The sequence below is a fragment of the Pelobates fuscus genome, chromosome 11 (genome assembly GCF_036172605.1).
Source record: "Pelobates fuscus isolate aPelFus1 chromosome 11, aPelFus1.pri, whole genome shotgun sequence".
Taxonomy (NCBI): Eukaryota; Metazoa; Chordata; class Amphibia; order Anura; family Pelobatidae; genus Pelobates; species Pelobates fuscus.
The window spans coordinates 38,962,552-38,979,724 of record NC_086327.1 but is presented as its reverse complement, the minus strand read 5'-3'; positions in this window follow the sequence as shown (position 1 = coordinate 38,979,724).

Sequence of the window (17,173 nt, the reverse complement as noted above, 5' to 3'; positions counted from 1 at the left end):
GCCGTGCAGCTTACTGAAAATGGCAAGCGAATGTTAAAAAAAAGGTCTGCATTGACGTATAATGTCCACATACAGTAAATGCTGTTTAATCACATATTTCTAAAATAAAAGTATTTAAAACTGCTGTAGATATATGTATTACTCTCGGAGTGCTAATGTAATGCTGACAGTGAAATGGTAGAACCCATTCACTTTTCCTCCCCTTACATCACTGTAAGAATGCTATAACCCATTGCAACTTAATTTACTGTTTGGAAGCAGGGGGGCAAACCTGCAGGCATTATTTTAGTGACTAGTGGCTTCTGGTAGAGAAATTAGTTCCTCTACAGGCTGGTAATCATTTCTAAAGTATAAATAAGGTGAGTGAAATTTTGACCATCCTTTGCACCTGACAGTCAGCATAGAGAAAACACACAAGTAAAGGAGAAATTAAACCATGTTTTCTTTCATCCCTCACTGTGCTGGTCTCCATTCCGCTGCTATGCCTCCCTGGCTGAGATTATTAAGATTAATTATTTCAGTCAATCCAATGTTTCCCCATAGGGAAAAAAAATCAAAGTCTTCTGAGTATGTTCAGCAAAATACTGAGCTATGCTGGGTTTGACTTGGTTTTAGAGGAAGTGCTTCTGGTGACTACCTGGAAGACAACTAGAAAAAGGCATGTTAACACTGCAATGGAAACATTGCAGTTTCTATAAAACTAAATATTTTGCATTGCAGCGTTCATTGAGATGATGTGGTCTGGGTGCCATTATTGGCCCTTTATCCCCTTCCCGACCACGGACGTATCAGGTACGTCTGACAAAAAATGGTCCTTAGGGACCGTGGACATATCAGGTACGAATTAAAACGCTGGAAGTGCAAAATAGGACCTCAAAGGCCAAGTGATCGCTCTGAAAGAGCGGTCACATGGCTGCAATAGGCGTCTATAATGTTGCCTGCAGGTGGACTGCCTGAACTGACAGACAGTCCCCCTGCTGGTAAAAAAAAAGTTTAAAAAAATAAAAATAAAGTTTCATAAATTTAAAAAAATAATAATATATATATATGTATATATGTATATATAAGACACTAGACCTCTACGGTCTAAGCAGCGGTGTACACATGATCCATAGGGCCTCGGTGCAAAAATTAATCTGTGGGCTCCTTCCCCCCCCCCCCCAGCGCTTACTCTGCACGGACCGGGGCAGCTACACATGGCGGCGGGCACCTAGTCTCAGGGCTACGACCCTTGCGACCGCGGTGTGCACGCCAGTGCGTGATACACATACACTTAAAGGACCACTATAGGCACTCAGATCACTTCAGCTCAATGAAGTGGTCTGGGTGCCGGGTCCCTCTAGTTTTAACTCTGCAGCTGAAAACATAGCAGTTTCAGAGAAACTGCTATGTTTCACTGAGGGTTAATCCAGCCTCTATTAGCTGTCTTACAGACCGCGATTCCGCTGGACGTCCATAGGAAAGCATTGAGTAATGCTTTACTATGGGCGGTTTGAATGTGCGCACGGCTCTTGCCGTGCATGCGCATTCGGAGCTGAGAGGCAGATCGGAGGGGAGAGATCCCTAGCACCAAGGGAGCCCGGCGCTGGAGAAAGATAAGTGCTGAAGGGGTTTTAACCACACACTCTCACGAACAGACACATACACACTCACTTACAAAACATACACTCTCACTGACAAACACACACTCACTAACAGACAGACACTGACAGGCACACACAAACTAACACACTCAGTAACACACACACAGAGTAACACACACACTCACTGACACACAAACTAACACACACTGACACTCACTAGCAGACACACAAACTAACACACTCAGTGACACACACACACAGTAACACTCACTAACACACTTACTGACACTCACTAGCAGACACACACACTAACACACACACAGTAACACACTCACTGACACACACACACTAACACACATACACACATATATTTTTTTGTATTTAATCCCCCAGCCTCCCTACCTTTGGGAGTGCTGAGGGGATTACTTCGGGTACAGTGGTGCTGCCCGGCGGCCGGTCTTACAGGCGGCGAGGGATCATTCTACCCTGAGCACTCTCTGCCCAGCTCCCTTGCGCGCTGCCTACTGATGCCGGAGCTGGAATGATGTCATCTTCCGGCTCTGGCATCAGTGCGGTGCGCGCGAGGGAGCTGGGCAGGGACCGCAGAGGGGAGAATGCTCCCTCGCGCGCCCGCCATCCCACCGGCAAAGTGAAGCCACTGCCAGCCTCGGGGGGCCCTGGGGTGGCCAGTTCCTGGGCCCCCCAGGAGTAGAGGCTGGCAAAATGTGGCCACCCTGGCGTACATACCGTGTTGCAGGGTGGCCGGGCCCCCTGGAGGCCCGAGCCTGGTCGCACCCGCGACCCCTGCGACGGGGGTATGTACGCCAGTGGGTCTAAGGACAAAGCCCCCGCCAAATGCAGTACGCAGACTCCGGCACCTGCCCTGACCCCATGGTAAGACCCCTCCTCGGCTGAGGACTGCAACATTATCTGTGAATCATGAAACAAAGGCACGCGGAAACATCGGGGTCTGACAACGATTGGGGATCGGAATCCACATATGGCTCTGCATTCGTGTACAGGTTTTTCTGGGTGAGCCCAAGGTAGCTGAGGGTGACAGTGCCTCGCACGCTACTGACCAAGAAGACATGGAAGCGATCCTGGATCCTACTGGTCAATGACTTTGTAACCAACAACATCCATCACCCACGTCTGAGAGACTGGTCCTCTCTTTAACACCTGGCTAACTTTATGCACCTCTGGCTTTGCAAGCCACTAGATAAAGATGTCCGTAACCCAGTTCCGGACTGGGAAAAAAATTAGGACCAGGCATTTTTCATTCAGAGCGGCCCCCTAAGAAGGGGGCGGGGCCAGACAGGGTGTGTTTTGTCATCACTAATGACAAGCACGCCCCCTCTCAAAGTGAGCATGTTAGTTCGATGCGCAGAGCCCAGCTGAAGAGCTCTGGCATTAGAAAAAGGCCCTGAATTTGTTCTGCGCAGCGCAAGCAAATGTAATAACATGCTTGCGCTGTGTTTACTTTTAAATTGTCTCTGGTGCATGGTGCATATGTTTGGAGCCTGCTTGTGGGATTGCGTGTGTGTAGAGTGTGGTGTGGTATTGTGTAAATAGGTCAATTTCATTTGTGCTTGTGGTGTAATGTGTGGCTAGGGGCTGTAGAGTGTGTGTATAGGGGGCATAGTGTTATAGGGGATGTAGCGAGTGTGTGCATACGGGCTGTAGTGTGTGTGTGTATAGGTGACGTAGTGTGTTTAGGGGTTGTAGAGAGGGTGTGTTCAGAGAATGTTGTATGTGTTTGCTGACAAGGAATGTAGTGTGTGTGTAGGTGGTGCAGTGTGTGTGTAGGAGATCTACTGTGTTAAGGACCCAGCGTGTGTATAGGAGATTGTGTGAGTGTGTGTGTGTGTGTAGAGGATTAAGAGTGCATATAGGGTAAGGGATCTAGCGTGTATCTGGAGCGTAATGTGTGTAGTGGTGCAGTGTGAGGGGTGCTGTAGTGTGTATATATATATATATTTGGACGTATAGTATGTGTGAGGGGCGCAGTGTGTGTAATTGTAAGAGGGGTGCTGTGTGTGAGGGTCTTTTTTATCTGCCGTCACATTCTAGGTTTCTAATTTTCTTTGTCTGTTAACTCACTGAGGGTTGTTTTATACTTTATATATATATATATGTGTGTGTGTGTGCTGTGTGTGTGAGCGAGGGTGCTGTGTGTGAGTGAGGGTGTGCTGTGTGTGAGTGAGGGTGCTGTGTGTGAGTGAGGGTGTGCTGTGTGTGTTTGGGTGCTGTGTGTGTTTGGGTGCTGTGCTGTGTGTTTGGGTGCTGCGCTGTGTGTCTGGGGGTGCGCTGTGTGTGTTTGGGTGCGCTGTGTGTGTTTGGGTGCGCTGTGCGTCTGGGTGCTGTGTGTGTCTGGGGGTGCTGTGTGGCTGTGTGTGTCTGGGGGTGCTGTGTGTGTCTGGGTGCTGTGTGTGTCTGGGGGTGCTGTGTGTGTCTGGGGATGCTGTGTGTGTCTGAGGGTGCTGTGTGTGTGTCTGAGGGTGATGTGTGTGTGTCTGGGGGTGCTGTGTGTGTCTGGGGGTGCTGTGTGTGTCTGGGTGCTGTGTGTGTCTGGGTTGCTGTGTGTGTGTCTGGGGGTGCTGTGTGTGTCTGGGGGTGCTGTGTGTGTCTGGGGGTGCTGTGTATGTCTGGGTGCTGTGTGGGTCTGAGGGTGCTGTGTGTGTCTGGGGGTGCTGTGTGTGTGTCTGGGGGTGCTGTCTGTGTGTCTGAGGGTGCTGTGTGAGTCTGGGGGTGCTGTGTGTGTGTGTCTAGGGGTGCTGTGTGTGTCTGAGGGTGATGTGTGTGTGTCTGAGGGTGCGGTGTGTGTGTCTGAGGGTGCTGTGTCTGTCTGGGGGTGCTGTGTGTGTCTGGGTGCTGTGTGTGTCTGGAGTTGCTGTGTGTGTTTGGGTGCTGTGTGTGTCTGGGTGCTGTGTGTGTTTGGGGGTGCTGTATGTGTCTGAGGGTGCTGTGTGTGTCTGGGGGTGCTGTGTGTGTCTGGGGGTGCTGTGTGTGTGTCTGAGGGTGCTGTGTGTGTCTGGGTGCTGTGTGTGTCTGGGGGTGCTGTGTGTGTGTCTGGGGGTGCTGTGTGTGTGTCTGAGGGTGCTGTGTGTGTGTGTCTGGGGGTGCTGTGTGTGTTTGGGGGTGCTGTGTGTGTGTGAGTGTATTTTTTTATTTAAATTTAAAAATATTTTTTATTAATACAATTGTAAAAAAAGTTATATGACCCCCCTCCTCCCTTCTTACCTTTATCCGGGGGGTGGGGGGACGGTTCTGCCATGAGGAGGGCCGTGCTGCCATGGAGGGTGCTGCCTTCCCTGGTGGTCCAGTGGTGAGAGTGAGAGTGAACTCTAGCCCCTGCAGGCTAGAGTTCACTCTCGCGAGTCCCGCGTGAGGACCCAGGAGCTCCGCCGGTCCTCTCTCCTGCCTCCCTCCCACACTCCCCAGCAAGCGGCCGCATCTGAGTGCCTTTGGGCCAGTGAGGGAGATCTTTGATCTCCCCACCGGCCCATGGAGGCACTATGCAGGGCTGGCGCACTAATGACAAGCACGCCCCCTCTCAAAGTGTGCATGTTAGTTCGATGCGCAGAGCCCAGCTGAAGAGCTCTGGCATTAGAAAAAGGCCCTGAATTTGTTCTGCGCAGCGCAAGCAAATGTAATAACATGCTTGCGCTGTGTTTACTTTTAAATTGTCTCTGGTGTCTCCACAAGTGGGATACCAGAGGACAAAAGGGCCAGGAAAGTGCATGGTGCATATGTTTGGAGCCTGCTTGCGGGATTGCGTGTGTGTAGAGTGTGGTGTGGTATTGTGTAAATAGGTCAATTTCATTTGTGCTTGTGGTGTAATGTGTGGCTAGGGGCTGTAGAGTGTGTGTATAGGGGGCATAGTGTTATAGGGGATGTAGCGAGTGTGTGCATACGGGCTGTAGTGTGTGTGTGTGTATAGGTGACGTAGTGTGTTTAGGGGTTGTAGAGAGGGTGTGTTTAGAGAATGTTGTATGTGTTTGCTGACAAGGAATGTAGTGTGTGTGTAGGTGGTGCAGTGTGTGTGTAGGAGATCTACTGTGTAAAGGACCCAGCGTGTGTATAGGAGATTGTGTGAGTGTGTGTGTGTGTGTAGAGGATTAAGAGTGCATATAGGGTAAGGGATCTAGCGTGTATCTGGAGCGTAATGTGTGTAGTGGTGCAGTGTGAGGGGTGCTGTAGTGTGTATATATATATATATATATATTTGGACGTATAGTATGTGTGAGGGGCGCAGTGTGTGTGTATGTAAGAGGGGTGCTGTGTGTGAGGGTCTTTTTTATCTGCCGTCACATTCTAGGTTTCTAATTTTCTTTGTCTGTTAACTCACTGAGGGTTGTTTTATACTTTATATATATATATATATATATATATATATATGTGTGTGTGTGTGTGCTGTGTGTGTGAGCGAGGGTGCTGTGTGTGAGTGAGGGTGTGCTGTGTGTGAGTGAGGGTGCTGTGTGTGAGTGAGGGTGTGCTGTGTGTGTTTGGGTGCTGTGCTGTGTGTTTGGGTGCTGCGCTGTGTGTCTGGCGGTGCGCTGTGTGTGTTTGGGTGCGCTGTGCGTCTGGGTGCTGTGTGTGTCTGGGGGTGCTGTGTGGCTGTGTGTGTCTGGGGGTGCTGTGTGTGTCTGGGTGCTGTGTGTGTCTGGGGGTGCTGTGTGTGTCTGGGGATGCTGTGTGTGTCTGAGGGTGCTGTGTGTGTGTCTGAGGGTGATGTGTGTGTGTCTGGGGGAGCTGTGTGTGTCTGGGGGTGCTGTGTGTGTCTGGGTGCTGTGTGTGTCTGGGTTGCTGTGTGTGTGTCTGGGGGTGCTGTGTGTGTCTGGGGTGCTGTGTGTGTCTGGGGGTGCTGTGTGTGTCTGGGTGCTGTGTGTGTCTGGGTGCTGTGTGTGTCTGAGGGTGCTGTGTGTGTCTGGGGGTGCTGTGTGTGTGTCTGGGGGTGCTGTCTGTGTGTCTGAGGGTGCGGTGTGTGTGTCTGAGGGTGCTGTGTCTGTCTGGGGGTGCTGTGTGTGTCTGGGTGCTGTGTGTGTCTGGAGTTGCTGTGTGTGTTTGGGTGCTGTGTGTGTCTGGGGTTGCTGTGTGTGTTTGGGTGCTGTGTGTGTCTGGGTGCTGTGTGTGTTTGGGGGTGCTGTGTGTGTCTGAGGGTGCTGTGTGTGTGTCTGAGGGTGATGTGTGTGTGTCTGGGGGTGCTGTGTGTGTCTGGGGGTGCTGTGTGTGTCTGGGTGCTGTGTGTGTCTGGGTTGCTGTGTGTGTGTCTGGGGGTGCTGTGTGTGTCTGGGGGTGCTGTGTGTGTGTCTGAGGGTGCTGTGTGTCTGGGTGCTGTGTGTGTCTGGGGGTGCTGTGTGTGTGTGTCTGAGGGTGCTGTGTGTATGTGTCTGGGGGTGCTGTGTGTGTCTGGGGGTGCTGTGTGTGTTTGGGGGTGCTGTGTGTGTGAGTGTATTTTTTTATTTAAATTTAAAAATATTTTTTTATTAATAAAATTTAAAAAAAAGTTATATGACCCCCCTCCTCCCTTCTTACCTTTATCCGGGGGGGGGGGGGGGGATGGTTCTGCCATGAGGAGGGCCGTGCTGCCATGGAGGGTGCTGCCTTCCCTGGGTGTCCAGTGGTGAGAGTGAGAGTGAACTCTAGCCCCTGCAGGCTAGAGTTCACTCTCGCGAGTCCCGCGTGAGGACCCAGGAGCTCCGCCGGTCCTCTCTCCTGCCTCCCTCCCACACTCCCCAGCAAGCGGCCGCATCTGATCTCCCCACCGGCCCATGGAGGCACTATGCAGGGCTGGCGCTCGGGTAGCGCTGGCCCTGCAGCGGCCGGCCGGGGAGATCCTGTGATCTCCCCTGCCGGCCTTGGCCCCACGGCCATCGCAGCCCACCGGGCATTTGCCCAGTATGGCCCCCTCTCAAGGGTAAAATACCTGACAATGCCAGCACCATCTGGAAATGGGCTCACAATATTCGTGAATGGGCTCAGAAATTTTTCTGTTTTGTCACCTATGAGAAGCGCATAGTAGCACTGATGGATAGTTGGCGAATCTGGGTGCCAAAACATTGGAACCCCAGGCACAAGGCACGAGGGAGCACACGTTTATGTCCCTGCTTTCCTATTCAAGACCCAAACCTCCATAAGGAAGCTGTTATGTGGTAACCTCCCTAGGGGGTGTTCTACAGGACTGGTCTACAGCCACCTCGGACCATCTGACACCTGTACCTCGCTATCGCAAACTCTTTACCTGAGAAACAATGTGAAAGACAATCTTCTGGTGCTCCAGATGATGGGACAGAGAACATGGAATGCGTAGAGACGCTAGATACCCTTTTCCTCAGGTAAGCATCCCTAGGGTAGCATTGACTGTACTTTCTACAATGCCCACATAAGATACCATTGCTTCTAAGTGGAATGCATTCAAACTTAATAAAGAACCTTCTTCACGTGGACGGCTGGCTTGCAAAACTGGATATGAAGACACATCCGGTCAGTCCTTTTCCATCCCTCTTGACGACTTTCTCTATGTTTCCTGTGACACGATCAACCTTCACACTTCACCTGCCTCCTCAGCTCGGATCCTTGGGGCCTTCATGAAACTACTAAAACCAGTGATCAATTACATATGGGGAATGCATTGCATTATTTACTTGGACGATATCCTTCTGTTCGTTTCAGAGAATTCAAGACTGCGTCAACATTTGCGATTCTCCGTGGTCCGGCTGGAATTGTTGTTTCGTAGTGGATGGTCCACTTTTTAGGCTTCGTTATCGACTCTGCATCTTCCACACTGAAACTTTTCCCTTCAAAAGTCTCCTCTATCCTCATGGATATTCACACGATCCTCCACTAAAACACTGTGACCCTCCACACACTCGGACGGATTGTGGATTACTGCCCTCCTCCATCCAGGCTATCTTCCCAGACCCACTACGTTGCCAGGACATGCAGAGCTTCCTGGTAAGGTTTCCTCAGGCAAACCCCTACGACCAACCGAATGTCGTTCTGGAGTGTAATACCAGCTTGTGGGGCTGCGGTGACAACCTGCGAGAGCGCACCAACGGAAAGCGTGTGCACAACTCAGGAATTCTCCCTTCACATTGAATATCTGGAATTCTTTGTGGGGTCCCTTACTATCCGCAGACTGGTAAAGGAGTTCTTCATTTGTTGCATCCTACTCCGGATGGACAGAGCATTGACAGTCAGATATATCATTCGCCTGGACAGAGCCAGTTCCCGTCTCATATCAGACATTGTGAAAGACATCTTTGATTTCTGCCTTCCTCGCAGGATCTCCCTGAGGGCGGACTAACTCCCGGGGGAGACACTTCTCAACACAGACTGGTTCTCCAACCTTCAGAGGGACCTCCAGAATTCAGTGTGCTTCAATTGGCTGCCGGATCCGGAGTGAACAATGGTGGTTGCATTCAGCCAGCTGGGCCTCCCAGCATATGCTTTCTCCTCCTTCTCAAGGATTGCAAAGATTCTCCATCACCTGTTCAGCGAGTAGCACTGCCTTGGCCATTCCGCTGTGACAGAGTCAACCTTGTTTCCCGGACCATCGGGGACTGGCTGGTGAGGATCTCCTCCTCCTACATTCATACCTGACTCTTCTCACTGACCCAAAGTGGAACCCACATCTTCTATTCCTGAAGGGTAGGCTGACCCTGGGGTCTTGGCAGATCGGTGGACTATCGCAGGCTGCTAGGAACCTCTTTGGAGACTCTTTGGCCCCATGGACTTGACGATTCTGCAACTCCATCTGGGCATTCCTGGTCTGGTTGGTGTTTGGAACGGAACCTCAATATGGTGAGTTCAGACTGTTCAGCAACCCTTCCCCTGGTCTGGGGTCTCCCGACGGGTAAGGATCCTTTTGTGTACTACACCATGACATCCACCTCTGACTAATGGGATGTGGAAATCGTTCTCCATTTGTCTGCGGGACTGGGCATCTACTGACGGACTTTTTTGCTTGGTCTGGTGTTTTTCTGTCATGTACCGGATGATCGGGGGTTCGGCGTGGATGGTTTTCCTTATATCCCGATGGTCTATGTCTCTCGTCGCACTATTAGGATTCTTCTTTAGTTTTCTATTCCTTTCTCAGCATTAAAATTGCAAAATATGAAGCCTCCTGTCATGCTGTAAAATTGAAGAATATACTAGCTTTAGTGTACTAATAATCTTAATTTTAGTAATGATAGGTGGAGAGTATTTTCCCACCTTGCTTTGCTATCCCACCCTTTCTGTTCGACTTCTTTATATGAGTAAATGGTCTAAGATAGGTTGGGCTCTTAATGTTTTGTGTTTACATGGATGATTTTATTTCCATTGGAAAGGAATTGTCATTGGAGTTTTATATGATTGTTGTTCAGTTATCAGATTGTAGTTTAGAAACTACTACTATGGAATGATGTATACTGTGTGTTACTTGGATTTCCACATTCATGACTGTGTCTAAACCTGTCACACATTCTCTTTTCAGTTTGATTCGTCCCTGAAGAAATTTAGGTTGTTCGTGTGAAATTCTCAGGAAGTTTGCTCCTTCGGATGTTGGATTTAGGAGTTATTGTTATTGCTTGTTATATGTACCTCATGTACATCCTACTCTCTTGTGATTGGTTCTTTTTTTTCTATGTGTTTCTTTGCTGCTGTGGACCTAGTAAAGAGATTATGCAAAATACTTGCCTCCTGTCATTACTAAAATTAAGATTATTAGTAGTCTAAAGCTAGTATAATCTTCAATTCTACATGCATATATATGTAATATTTTTACATAATTAAATAATTTTATTGATTGCAATTTGGGGGACCTGCCTCACAACCCATTCGGAAAGTCCAGAGAATTTAATTTGCTAGCACTGCATTTAACCCTGCAACTTTCCAAGACACCCTAAAAACTGTACATGGGGGGTACTGTTTTACTCGGTAGACGTAGCTGAACACAAATACTAGTGTTTCAAAACAGTAAAACACAGCGATGATATTGTCAGTGAAAGTGACTTTTTTTTATTTTTCACACACAAACGGCACTTTTACTGATGATATTGTTGAGATACGTTTTACTGTAAAGCTCTACTATTTGTTTTCAGCGACGTCTTCCAAGTATAACAGTACCCCCCATGTACAGGTTTTATAGTGTTTTTGAAAGTTACAGGGACAAATATAAGGCCGTTTTTTCACATTGAAATTTTCAGATTGGTTATGTTGCCTTTGAGAGCGTACGATAGCCCAGGAATGAGAATTTTTAGTTTTTTTTAAAGTAAATTATATGATATGATGAAAATAATAGTATCTCTAGAAAGACCATTTAATGGCGAGACAAACAGTATATAATATGTGTGGGTACAGTAAAGTAAAGTAAGGGTGCCTGGAGTGTCCCTTTAAATGATAAAGAAAAAAACCACATAAATATAGTCAAAATGAATAAAAATGAATAAATATTCCTAGAACATGCATATGAATAGTAAGCAAACCAGAAACAACAGAGACATTATAGAAATGGTTAGTGACAAAACTAAATAATAAAAACAAGAATTGAACAGATGGGATTAAAGAGAAATAGAGAACGTAATTGACAGGTTTATCTTTTACAATATTTGCCTAGAATTTATCATTTCACTGTACTAACAAATACACTTAAATATTGTATATGCTGTATGAGTTTATAGTGTTTACTCATAAGAAAAATGACAGCAATGATAGAATTTTTAGAGAGGGGTTTATTCACTGAATGGTAAATTTTGGTGAGCTGAAAAATAAAATGGGTGGAAATAGAATTCTACAATTTAGCATTTTTTCTAACAGTGTTATCTTAGCCTATTTTTTTTTACAATTAGCATTACTGATTAATGAATAAGCCTTAAACGTGTAGCCAACGGTACTGAAATCTGGTCAGATTCCATTGTAAAAGGAAATGGAGGAGACATTGATGTCACCTCAGACCTTCTAAAATCCAGCATTGTTCTACTTCATTCACATTTGTGCCATCACTACTTACAACAAACTAGTTTATTTCTGTATATTTCCTTCACCTGACACTTCTAGATACTGTGCGGAGCAACCACTGTCTAGAAGTTTCAATCCACCCAGCCGTCACCAGTGAGCCAGGGAACTGGCTCTGTCTATGCAGGATACTGCTATGTCTATCTTGGATCTTGTAATGGCCAATTTAAATTGTTTTGACAGCTGGCCCATAGAGTAAACATTATGGAAAGCCAAACTGACCAAGGTAAGCTTTGATCATTTTCAGCTCCTGAACCAAATAATAATTGAAGTCACATGGTAACGATCTCATAAGAACTCTAAAAAGCACTGAGCCTTTCATTGATTTGTAAATTCACAGAAACCTCTCATCAAAGTTCTACTTACATTTTGAGTTTCGAAACTCATAAGGTTATTCACTGAAGTATGGATTTTTAGAAATTTACAGTGATTTTTTTAAAGGAAAATTTTAAATTCTCTTTAAATTCTTGAAAATCATCTACATAGGCGAAAATGTTTTTTTTTCAGCAATCTGTGTGCTGGTGGGTGTCCACATGTGTTGCTTTTTCCCTGGGAAAATGATAATCTACAGTGAAAAGAGTGTATCCCAACATGGCAGCAGTAAAGCCTGGACCTTACTGTGATCTGGAGTCAGACTACTTGGCTCCTGTTTGTATCCATAAATGGCCACAAAGCTTTCTGTGCATTTGTTTCCATATCTGAGTGCATATATTTTTGTAAGTGTTACAAGTTGTGAGAATGACAATGCAACTTTTACAATGACACACTATGATATATTTTTTGTTTCATTTTTAAGCTTGTTAAAGGAGTAATAAGCTTTTCATCTCATTTTTTTAATTGGTATGTTCAATTTGTATTTGTCACACCAGCTATGGGTAGCACTTACCTTTGGGGCATTCACACGTAGTTGGTCTGGGACCACGGGGTACTGCGGCAGACTCCGTCTTTGGTGGCAGCATTTACTTAGAGCAGCAGTATATTGATGCATGTCAGAGCTATTTAAACCATAGACATAGAATACCTAGACGCCGCATTCTGTGCTGAGCGGCGAGGAATGCGGCGGCCATCTTGGACCGGTCGCCGCTCTACTGAAGCTATTAAGGATCCCTTGGAAAGCCCATCTCACTAAAGGTAAGTGAAGGACTTGGGGGCACTTATAGCCCTTAATGCCCCTACCTCTTAATAACCCTACCCCTATCCCATGTCATTAATGCCCCTACCCCTAATCCTTAATACCCTTACACACACAGTGTTAATACCCCTATCCCAGCACACATAGTCCTTAATACCCCTACCCCAGCACAGGGGTATTAAGACTGTGTGTGTAAGGGTATTAAGGATTAGGGGTAGGGGCATTAATGACATGGGGTAGGGGTAGGGGTATTAAGACTGTGTGTAGGGGTATTAAGGATTAGGGGTAGGGGTATTAACACCGTAGGGGTATTAAGGACTAGGGATAGGGGAATTAACACTATGTGTGTAGGGGTATTAAGGATTGGGGTAGGGGTATTAACACCATAGGGGTAGGGGTATTAAGGACTAGGGATAGGGGTATTAACACTGTGTGTAGGGGTATTAAGGATAAGGGTAGGGGCATTAATGACATGGGGTAGGGGTAGGGATATTAAGGGGTAGGGGCATTAAGGGGTATAAGTTGTGGGGATATTTATGGGATAATAATAGTAAACAGTTGAGAATTGCCCACTATTTCAATTCTCAGATCCCAAAGATCGTTATCGTGTAAGTGAAATGTATTCCATATAAATAAAATCACAATTTGTTATAAAAATAGATACAATGTATTGTGCCAATTTAAATAATAATAATATGTCACATGCGTGACAATAATCAATGAATATTCAGTATAATATGAGTATGCAATACAAATGGCAATACATTGGCAAGTTTCACACAGAGAAAGCTTCCAGCGAATAGCCATAAAAACTTTAGCTGACAGTTAGAATAACCCTTTCAATGCTGGCTAGACCTCCTAAGTAATTAAGACCTATTCACCTAGTCATTTCCTGGAACCATCCAATAAGAGTAATCTACTATGTTCTATAAGCAGAATTTTAACTTGCCTAAACAGATATTTTATCTTATTTTAGAGCAAATCAATACACCTGGATAAATATCACGATATGCTAACATGTGATATGTCACATAAATACATACTTATTCTAATTCCATCTGCAGCATGGAATGGTTATAAATATATACTTCTTAGTTAACTAAGATTTCTAAATATCGAAATCTGATCGTGATTTATCCAGTCATATATCATGCTATTAGAAAATTTTAATTAATTTATATTAATTCAATGAAACCAGCATATTTACCAGTTGAGTAGATATTTTCATCAGATTAGTAGGTATTCTCAGGAATTTGAATGTCATGGGTCTCTTTCTCTGTCTCCTGACTTAGCCTGCTTCCAACTCTTTCCCCCGACTGCTCACTCTCTTGCTTCCTTGCTTTGTTTTGCTTTCTCTGCATACCTCCTCTTCCCTTTGTCTTAACTTTTAAAGGAAAAAATCACTAGGTGATAGACCAATAGAAACACTGGAGGTGTGGTTACCTTCTAGATAACAATTTAAGTATTTGGTCTATAGAGGGCAGTCTCGTCCCACTAAACATACCTATCCAGGAAAGAGTTAACTTTTCCTGGTGGCTATTTTGACGTCATTTACCTTATCTTTATAGTTGTCTATAACTCAAGTTTTCTGTCAGTTCAAGAGTTTCTTCGAATTTTCTTCAGACTATGTGTCTAGCAAATTCGGCTATAATTTCTAATAGGACAGTTATAATACTAAATATGACCCTTAAATTACAATGGGACTCTTATACATTATCGAAAGTAAAATTAAATTATTTAATCTTCTCTGTCAAAAATGTCTGGGTTTAGAATTCATTATATACCATTAGCATTTAGCTAACAGTCTGTCCATCCCCCATTTCTTATCACTTGATTTGTATATACAAACATTCCTAAGCTTCTGGTAAAGTGGTTAGTTTTACAGAAGAGATAGAAATCTTGTGTCTTTTGTTAGTTTGAAAATAACAAAATGGAGTCTGTTCTGTTCAGAGTGACTCAGAACATACACTTTTAATTTCTATCATAGCACAAAATGTCTGCAGATATAAATATTCTGACAAAGTGCCCCCAAGTCCTTCACTTACCTTTAGTGAGATGGGCTTTCCAAGGGATCCTCAATAGCTTCAGTAGAGCTGCGACTGGTCCAAGATGGCCGCCGCATTTCTCGCCGCTCAGCACAGAATTCCATAGATGTGCAGCGTCTATGTATTCTATGTCTATGATTTAAACTCTTCGTCTATGGGTATGACACAGACGTGCGTGCGTCATCACGTTTACATTGCACACGCACATTTCAACAACATGTGATCACTAATAGTAAATCCCAGCCTTCCTAGGGCTATCTTTGTGCAATGCCCTGTCGTGGTTTCCATTTAGGTAATTCAAGAGCACTTTTATCTATTGATTTTACCGTGTTTTTGACTATTGGCCTTGAATATTCTGACTTCTATTCTCCTTGAATTCTGTCTTGTCTTACCGTTTACCTTCTCTCTGTTCTCCTGACCTCAGATTGTCCTTTTTATTCTAGTTTTTACATTAAATCTGACCACTATAAGCTCCAGTAATATGCTTTAGAGTTTCTGGTATATTGTTTATCCTGACAATATTACACCTGGGTGGTGTAAGAGTGTGATACTATATACACGTAATATATATATATATATATATATATATATATATATTCTCCTCCTTGCACTGACTCTCCAGATTATTGTGTTCTCATATCGTTTTGTTTAGTTAAAACCTAGGTGGTTGCAAGGGTTATTGCATATTTTGAAGACCCAACTACTTACTGTATTGTGTTACAATAACAATAAGAGAATAATCCTGCTAGATAATGCTCTGGGTTCAGTGTATAAGCTCTGTTGTGCCATATATGTTTATTTTCACAATAATTCCAATTGCTAAAGCTCTTTAAGATTCTGTATTCTGCAACATATTTGCATATCCATTTGGTGTATTTTTAAATGGAATGAACACTTAGTACCTACAGAGTTCTTCCTTCCTATATTATCTTTGCTTATTATATTCAGCCTGTCAGATCATCTTCATGTATCTGTTAACGTATCCATATGTCTAATTTACACTTCCTTCCCTCGCACTTCCATCCCACCTAAATGTATAGACATCTTGCTACAGATCATTGACTTACTATTCACTATACATCTCCTGCAGGTGTAGCTGCAAATTTGCAGCTCCCGTATATTTTATCATACTTTAGATTCCTTATTTTACATTCCCCAAAGTGGGATTTCCCTCTTTATTTGAAAATAAAGGATAATCCAGTACCTGTCCCAGTTTAGGCCATCACAATATCTAATAGTTAAGAGAAATTAGATGGCAAGGAATATGGGCTTAGTAATCGGCATCTATCTACGGGAAACCAGAAAACATTCTGGGTGTAAAAGCTTGCAAGTCTGTGCTTTTAGCAACTTTACTTGCATACTAAAATTCGGTCAAAGCAGAGAAACATATAAATACTAACAATGTTTATAAAAATGAGCAGTTTATCTAATGTATCTAATTTATTATACTTATATCAAGATATTGTGATGGAGTGGCGATCCTACTATATCGGATGTGTCTTAATACCACATGTATCAGTTTAGATTATTTTACCTTAACTAATGCTGTTTTGATTTTATCTTTCTTAATGATCAGTCTGATTGCTAAAATCATTTTTTGCCAGTAGATGCCAGTATAACACAAACTTGAACATTGATGCAGATTGTCTCTGTGAATGTTGTGTGTGTGTGTATAGATCTATAGATATACATAGTACATACCAAAAGAGTTGTGATGGGAAAAAAGTGTGGATGAAAACCCCTTCCACCTGAAGTAAGTGGATAGTTAATACATTGCTAAACACAAATACACACCCCAGTCAAGCTATAAGACTTTTCCCACAAAAATCTCATTTTAAAACAGTGTCCTCACTACTGCAAGGGATTCTGGGTAGGTGTATGCAAATGAGCTCAACAAAGAACCACATATTTGCCTCATAATATATTATACAGTTAAAGCGCATCCTTTCTGCTTATCTCTCCAGTGCACAAACAGTGCACTATTATTTTTCCAACCTAAACCCACCTTCCCTTTCATTACAGTCCTATCTACCAGAGAAGAGAGACATTGGATTCCTCCACAACAGTGAAACACTAACTGGCCTCTGCAATGACCTTAAAATGCCTTTTTCTTATAAGTGGTTCCAACAGGGAAAAAAATGAATTCAACTTTTTGAGGACGAAAGAGGGAATTCTTTCAAATCTTATTTTTAAAAGGTAAGAAGGCAGCTTTAATAACGGCCACTGCAGTAATGCATCAACTAGTCTAGCTAGATATTCAGATTAAAGAAGATGAAAATGTTGTGTGTTGCTGTTTGTGCCAGGATTAGCAAATGCTGCTGTTTGTGCCGAAAAGCTAGTGCTGCAGTGAGATCGTGGGCAGAGTCATCTGATGATGACATTGTTATGTGGTTAAAGTGTTTATCCACTTAACAGCA